The following is an 8,965-nucleotide window of genomic DNA, read 5'->3' on the forward strand; positions in this document are numbered from 1 at the left end:
GAAGTTCTGAAATTTAAGCTTCATTAGTTTCAAGAAATATCATCTCTGCCTCCAAGGAAGAGAGAAGAGGAGGAACACAGAGCACCAACTTTGATATGACACTGCTCTCTGGAGCAGATCAGATGTCTAAAACCAGTTCTGCTCAGAAGGCTTTAGCAGGTCCTTTGGACATCCTCCCCCAGAGCTCCACCTGCACTTCCCTTGACAAATCAAGGCCTCTCCTCCAGGTTAGCTCCTGAGCTTCTAGCGGTCCATCATCCTCTTTGTTGCAGTCACAGTGCCCTCCATGCTTTGAGGGCATGTCACTTTTAAGACGATCCAGGTCAGCTCTCTTCTTCTAGATCCATACCAGTCCCCAGGATACACGTGTCTTTGCCCCATGGCCAGTGAGAGAACAGTCAGCTCTTGGCAGTAACCACCTCTCTCTTTGTCCTCCAAGTTCATCAGTCTCTCCTTTTTATATTTCTCAAATGTATGTCAAACTCTGTGTCTTATGATGACTCAACTTTAGTGTCACATGTCAAGCTCTCTGAGCAGGTTTATTGAAATCCCCTTTCTTCCTCAGCATAGAGAAGGAGGAGAAAGTCACTACTCTCCCCTATGCTTAGGCTTCCCAGATGGCTCAGCGGTAAAGAATCCACCTGTTAAGCAGGAGACACAGGTTTGATCCCTAGGTTAGGAAGATCCCCTGGAGAAGGAAATGGCAACCCACTCCAGTATTCTCATCTGGGAAATCCCATGGACAGAGAAGCCTGGAGGGCTACAGTGCATGGGGTTGCAAAGAGCTGGACATGACCTGATGACTGAGCATACACACATACACCCCTATGCCAAATAGAAAGAACAGTGGTTTAGGATTCAGGAACTCTGAGCTCTAGTCTGGGTTCTGATACTAACTCATTGTGTGTCCTTGAGAAACTTTCTTTTCCATTCTGGGCCTTGCTTCTCTGGCTCAGTTAAAGAAAGATATTGGACTAGATTCTCTCATTTATTCATTAAATGCCAACTGAACCCCTATTATGTGCCAGAAACTATCTGGGTACTGGGAATCAACAAAGAACATGCTAGATGACTCTGGAGTCTCCTTCAACCCTCACATTCTCTGATGTTCCCCTCAACTCAGTTTCTATACACCCCAACCCCCACTGTAGGCAGTCAGTCCTGGCCTTTTCCATGATCACTTTTTCCACCCAGCAATGTGTAGCCTCCTCTTGCTGAGAACTTTGATGGAACTAGGGGTGAGCCTCCTCTGCAGGCAGTGTTGCTGTCTCCCTCTGTTACTGCCCATCTACCTGGTCTGTCTGGCCTGGAAATACTGCCTGGCCAACGACAATGGAAAGATTTATTTGTAGAGGTCAGGAAGTCCCCCATGACCCCTCTCCATCCACCTTTGGGACAGGAAGCCCCAGGAGGAAAAAACAAAAGATGAAACGCTGGCTGACTTCCCAGCTTCCAAGTGTTCAGCGGTACTTTGGTCTGGAGGATCCCTTCTGCCCAATGGACAGTGACCTCCCTCAGCCACTCCTTCCCTTGTCATTGGGCCCCAGGCCCTCAGTTCCTTTCCAGGGGATCCAGAAGGACTTAGGTGACGTAAAAGAAGTGAAGACTGACTCTCTGGGAAAGGATGCATGTTGTCTTATCCTGAGCTAAGCCTCTGCATCTGGAAGGGAGGGAGGCTGAATTCATAGAGTAGGAAAAAATATTCTCAGTGTTAAAGGAAACAAGTGACTCACCTGCTCTGACCTTCATCTGTGCCTTCCCATGGCCAGGGCAACTTCAGGGAGGGGGTGGGGATGGAAAGATTTCCAAGCCTCGATTAATGCTTCCTGAGTTACTTGAGGGCCATTACTTATGACATCCCTCTTCCATCCATCATTCTTCTTCCGACAGCTCAGCTAACCTGCCTGAAAGAAAATTAATATCAAGAGGATGTAACCTGTGTAGATGCCCAGGGCCTTGTGCTTAGAAGGGGCTTGTGCTTGGTTTAATGTTCTGTTCTTGCCATCTTGAAATTCTTGATAATTTCTGAACAAGAGGCCCACATTTTCTTTTTTGCCCTGGGATTCACAAGTTGCATACTTGATCCTGATGTAGGTATCCAATGCATTAGTTTCTAAGTCAGGTACTTGACATAACTCCTTCCATTCCAGTCTCTCACTATGCTGAGTTAGGGACTGTTAGCTCTTTGTCACCATTGATGAAATTCAGGATTAGGCAAGAAACTTGCTTAAGGTCAAATAGCAAGTACAGGGTGGAGTTAGGATCCAAGCCCAAGTGTAACTCTAGCATTAGTGCTCATTCCTGTCTTTATGGAGGAGCTGAGTCTGGAAAAGCCAATTCAGGAGAGTCAGGCAGGGAATGGCTTTCACCAGATCTGGAATTTCATGTAAGCCCTGAGGTTATCTTTTTTGAGAATGACCTGTATACACACCCACACTCTCACTCATACTCATGCAAACACACTTGCACACATTCACATCTACCCCCATACACAACCTAGCCAGACATGCCTTCAGAAGCAATTCACTGGGGAAAAACAAGATACAAGGGTACACTGCCCCCAGTGGTTCAATAACTAACTTTTTAACTGGATCTAGTCTGAAGTTTATATTTTCTAAATTCTTCCCTTGATATATATATATTTTTCAATTATAGCATTTATAATCTTATCATATCAAGTTGCTTTTATTTCATATCTACCTATTTTTTGTTCTGCAATCCCTTATATTTTATAAATGAAACATTTTCTTCTTTTGTCAGTTTGAGGATATTCAGTTCAGTTCAGTCACTCAGTAGTGTCCAACTCTTTGCGACCCCATTGACTGCAGCATGCCAGGCTTCCCTGTCCATCACCAACTCTTGGAGCTTGCTCAAACTCATATCTGTTGAGTCGGTGATACCATCCAACCATCTCATCCTCTGTCGTCCCCTTCTCCTCCTGCCCTCAATCTTTCCCAGCATCAGGGTCTTTTCCAAGGAGTCAGCTCTTCACATTAGGTGGCCAAAGTATTGGAGTTTCAGCTTCAGCATCAGTCATTCCAATGAATATTCAGGAGTGATTTCCTTTAGGATGGACTGGTTGAATCTCCCTGCAGTCCAAGGGACTCTCAAGAGTCTTCTCCAACACCGCACTTCAAAAGCATCAATTCTTCGGCGCTCAGCTTTCTTTCTAGTCTAACTTTTGCATCCATATATGACTACTGGAAAAACCATAGCTTTGACTAGACAGACAAGCAATGTCTCTGCTTTTTAATATGCTGTCTAGGTTGGTCATAGCTTTTATTCCAAGGAACAAGCATCTTTTAATTTCATGGCTGCAGTCACCATCTGCAGTGATTTTGGAGTCCAAAAAAATAAAGTCTGTCACTGTTTCCATTATTTCCCCATCTATGAAGTGATGGGATCAGATGCCATGACCTTCGTTTTCTGAATGTTGCATTTTAAGCCAGCTTTTTCACTTTCTTCCTTCACTTTCATCAAGAGGCTCTTTAGTTCTTTGGTTTCTGCCATAAGCGTAGTATCATCTGTGTATCTGAGGTTATTGATGGTTCTCCTGGCAATTTGATTCCAGCTTGTGCTTCATTCAACCTGGCATTTCACATGGTATACTCTGCATAGAAGTTAAATGAGCAAGGTGACAATATACAGCTTTGATGTACTCCTTTCCCAATTTGGAACCAGTCTGTTGTTCCATGTCTGGTTCTAACTGTTGTTTTTTTTCTTTTTTTGGTAAATAGTAATTTAATATCCTTATCCTGAGGGAGCAGTTCAGTTATATGTACTATTATAGTATCATAGGTGTCAATACCATAGGAACTCTGTAGGAAAGTACCTAATCTGGTAACCTGATTCCTCTTTGTTTAATGGATGAGAAAACTCAAACTCTGAGAAGGAAGAGACTTATCTAGGGCAAACACTTCACTAGAGGCAGAGTTGGGGTCACATGCCAGCTTCTGGACCCTCAGTTAAACAGCACAGGATGAGAGAATTGACAGGAGATAAGATGGGGCCTTTTTATACAGTTCATGAGGTTCTCATAGCAAGTACACTGGTGTGGTTTGCATTCCCTCCTACAGAGGCAGGAAAGCTATGACAAACATAGACAGTGTATTGAAAAGCAGAGAAATTACTCTGCCCCAAAGGTCCATATAATCAAGGCTATGGTCTTCCCAACATATCAAACAGGTGTGATAGCTGTACTTTAAAGAAGGCAGAGCGCCAAAGAATCCATGCTTCAAACTGTGGTGCTGGAGAAGACTCCTGAGAGTCTCTTGGACTGCTAGGAAATCAAACCTGTCAATCTAAAGGGAAATCAACCCTGAATACTCATTGGAAGGACTGATGCTGAAGCTTCAGCTTCAGCATTTTGGTCACCTAATGTGAACAGTCGACTCATTTGAAAAGTCCCTGATCCTGGGAAAGATTGAGGGCAGAAGGAGAAGAGGCTATGGTAACCTGATTAGGCTACCTAATAGGCTACCTATTATCAGAGGAGGAGATGGCTGGATGGCATCACTGATGCAAGGGAGATGAACTTGGGCAAAGTTCGAGAGATGATGAAGGACAGGGAGGCCTGGCATGTTGTCGTCCATGGGGTGGCAAAGAGTTGGACACAACTGGGCATCTATATAACAACAAGATGAGGCCACTTCAGATGTATCTGAACAGGAAGGAATCTTGATCTTGAGGTTAACCAGACTTTCTTTCTCTCCTGACCTACCCTGAGCAAAACCTACCTATTATCATCTAAGAAATGGTCTGCTTCTGACACTGGCTGGGCATAGAATCCCTCCACCTCTGTATACCTATTTATGTGTGCATGCTCAGTTGCTCAGTCATGTCTGACTCTTTGTGACTCCATGAACTGTAGCTTGCCAGGCTCCTCTGTCCATGGAATTTTTCAGGCAGGAATGCTGGAGTGAGTTGCCATGCCCTCCTCCAGAGGACCTTCCCACCCTGGGGCTCAAATATGTATCTCCTGTGTCTCCTGTATTGGCAAGCAGATTGTTTACCATTGAGCCACTTGGGAAGCCTATACATATTTATAGTAAGACCCAAAACACCTGCTTTAAGAGGATAAGCAGTTTGGATTAGGAAAGTTGACTAGCTCTTTCATTCATAAGTAAAACAAAAGATAAACGCAAGATACAAACAGGATGAAGCATGAGGGTTTAATTACCCTATACGACAAGAGACTTTCTAAGAAGTAAAAAAACAAAGTACTGTGATCTGCCAGGAACTGCCCTGGAGGAGCAGATGACCTGGGGCTGGGCCCAACTTATGACCTTCTCTAAACAGTTTCCCAGCACCAGCCACTGAGACCAAACTGGACTGGAGTCCTATGGTTAAGACAGCATGTTTTGATACCCTCTTTCATTCTAAAGACTTCTCTTTTCATTTTTCCTCTTTGATAGCTCTGATTACAATTTCTTTCTTTCTTTACTTTCTTTCCTTTTTTTCTTACTTTTTTGACAGTGCCCCTCAGTATGTGGGATCTTAGTGCTGAGACTGAACTAAGATTGAACTGAGATTGAATTTGTGACCCCTTGCATTGGAAGCTCAGATTCTTAACCACTGGACCACCAGGGAAGTTCTATGGGTTCACATTTTGACTCTGTCACTTATTAAATGTGATTCTGGGCATGTTTCATAATCTGCTAAGTCTTATTTTTCTTATCAACAAAATGGAAATGATACTCAAACCTATGTTCAGATCTCAGGGGATTCCCAGGATATGTGAGTTTCAGGGGAGTCCCAGGCAAACTGGGAAGTTGATCACCTTAGGCTATCAGAAAGAAAATTTTAATAAAGCATTTATTATGGTGGCTGACACACAGTAATTGCTCTAAAAACAATTATTATCCTTTCTTCTTACTTGAAACATTTAAAAAGCACCTCTGTCTAACACATTGTGTGCTTGGCCCTGTTAAATTACAGACATCTGTAGAGCTCACCTTTTTGTTTACAATGTATTTTTGTACCTATTATTTCATTTAATCTTCATAGTAGTCCCATGAAGGTGGTAAGGGGGCTTTGCAAGGGGCTTAGTGGTAAAGAATCCACCTGCAACGCAGGAGATGCAAGAGATGAGGGTTTGATCCCTGGATTAGGAAGATCCTCTGGAGGAGGAAGTGGCAACCCACTCTAGTATTCCTGCCAGGATAATCCCATGGACAGAGGAGCCTGGTGGGCTACAGTCCATGGGGTTGCAAAGAGTCAGACATGATTGAGGGACCAGATAATAACAACAATGAAGGAGGTAAAACTCAATATTCCCATTTTACAGATAAGATAGCTGGAGCTCAGAAAGATCAGTGACTTGTTCAAGGTCACTCAGTGAATAGGTTGCTGTAGACTGTCCCCCTACCCCTGCCATTCATATGTTGAAATCCTAATCCCAGTAGTGATATTATTTGGAGGGGGGCCTTTGGGAAGTAATTGAGTTTAGATGAGAGCATCAGGTAGAGGCCATTATAAAGGGTTGGTGCCCCTATCAGGAGAGACCAGAACTCTCTCTCTCTCTGTCTGTCTGCCATGTGAGGATTCCTCAAGAAGGTGACACTCTGCAAACCAGAAAGAGGACTCTCCCCAGGAACTGAATCAGCTGGCAACCTGATTTTAGACTTTTCAACTTTCAGAACCATGAGGGGTAGATTTCCACTGTTTAAGGCCATAGATTTTGTTATGTCGGTCAAGAAGCAACAGTTAGAACCAGACATGAAACAATAGACTGGTCCACAATTGGAAAAGGAGTACATCAAGGCTGTATATTGTCATCCTGCTTATTTAACTTCTATGCAGAGTACATCATGTGAAATGCCAGGCTGGATAAAGCACAAGCTGGAGACAAGATGGCTGGGAGAAATATCAATAACCTCAGATATGCAGATGACACCATCCTTATGGCAGAAAGTGAAGAGGAACTAAAGAGCCTCTTGATGAAGTTGAAAAAGGAGAGTGAAAAAACTGGCTTAAAATTCAACATTCAAAAAACAAAGATCATGGCATCCATTCCTGTCACTTCATGGCTAATAAATGGGAAAAATTACATCATGGGAAAAAATGGAAACTTATAGATTTTATCTTCTTGGACTCTAAAATCACTGCACATGGTGACTGTAGCCATGAAATTAAAAGCTGTTTGCTCCTTGGAAGAAAATTTATGACCAACCTACACAGCATATTAAAAAACAGAGACATCACTTTGCTGACAAAGGTCCATATAGTCAAAGCTATGGTTTTTCCTGCAGTCATGTACAGATATAAGAGCTGGACAATAGAGAAGGCTGAGTGCCAAATAATTGATGTTTTTGTATTGTGGTGTTGGAGAAAACTCTTGCGAGTCCCTTAAGGAAATCAAACCAGTCAATCCTAAAGGAAATCAATCATGAATATTCATTGGAAGGACTGACTGATGCTGAAGCTGAAGCTCCAATACTTTGGCCACCTGATGCAAAGAGCTGATGCATTGGAAAAGACCCTGATGATGGGAAAGATTGAGGGCAGGAAGTGAAGGAGGTGACAGAGGATGAAATGGTTAGATGGCATTACCAACTCAAACGACATGAGTTTGAGCAGACTCCAGGAGATAGTGAAGGACAGGGACACCTGACATACTGCAGTCCATGGGGTTGCAAAGAGTCAGACATGCCTGAGTGGCTGAACCACACAATTTTGTTATGAAAGGTGAAGAACCAGGCTTGGAACTTTCTCCCAGGATCAACTCCCAAATTTATCATAGAGAAGTGGTCCAGTGAACACATTGGCAGTCCCTGCCCTGAGGACTGGGACCGCTCAAGTACCATCAAGATCCTGGACTCTGCCTCTCTGCCATGCTGCCAGCCATGGCTAACACTGATTCTGCACACTCCTGCTTCTTTACCGCGCTAGCTTCCAATTCAAAGCCTAAGGCAGATATATCTAATTGGCAGGATATTCGTCATGTGCTGTGTCTTAGTTGTAGGGAATGCTGGGAAAGTGAGTTAAGAAGCCAGTTCTGTCTGTCATAAGATGAGAAACTCTCCAAACATGAAAAGGTCCTCATAGTTGACATAGGTTTGAACTTCGTGTGCCCAATTATACACAGATGTTTTCCAATAGTAAATACTTCAGGTACAGCACCATCTGCGTTTGGTTGAATCTGTGGATGTGAAACTGGATGGAAAGGAACCATGGATAAGAAGGAATTATGAATATGGAGGGCCAACCATGAAGTTATACTTAGATTTCTGACTGTGCAGAGTTGGCACCACTAACTCTTGCATTGTTCAAAGGCCAACTGTGCGACTCTTTGCTCTCTCATACCTTCTCCATTCTCTCTGCATCCCTAGGCCATACATCTCCAAGCTTCAGATTGTATTTTGTCTCATTATACTTTACTAAAAGTGTCCCTAGTCTTGTGAATTAGTCCAGAGTGAAGTCCAAAGTCCTTCAAGAACGTATACTTTTACACAAATGTGTTAATCTGGGTTCTCCAAGAAGCAAAGCCAAGTAAGCACTAAGCCTACAAGATTTTACAAAAATGGGAAGGGAGAGTATGGCTGAATCATGAATCCTCCATTCAAGTCTGACCCTGAGTGAGCAGAAGGGAGATGAGGGTTGGGTGAACCCTCCAGTGTTCTAGATGGCCATTTGGTCTAAGAAACTTGTGTTATTCTGAAGCCAAAGATGGCTGTCAGAAGTCAGAGGAATCCCTTGCTTCTTAAGAATATACCTGCCTTAGTCTCCCTGCTGTGCCCTGTCCTCCACTGAGAACAACTCATGGGAGTCTGTGCTAGTCTCAGTGCAGACCTGGATGCTGGACTCTAAAGAGTACCATCTGGGTACCATCTGCCTTTGGTCTACTACACTCCTCTAGTTGGAGGACTGCAAGGCACCTTTTCATGGCTGCAAAACAAGCTCTTCTCTCTGCCTCCATTGCCTCCTTCCCAGCATTTTCTTTTTGGCCAACTCCTCCTGATCTTTT

The sequence above is a fragment of the Budorcas taxicolor genome, chromosome 15 (genome assembly GCF_023091745.1).
Source record: "Budorcas taxicolor isolate Tak-1 chromosome 15, Takin1.1, whole genome shotgun sequence".
NCBI classification, from domain to species: Eukaryota; Metazoa; Chordata; class Mammalia; order Artiodactyla; family Bovidae; genus Budorcas; species Budorcas taxicolor.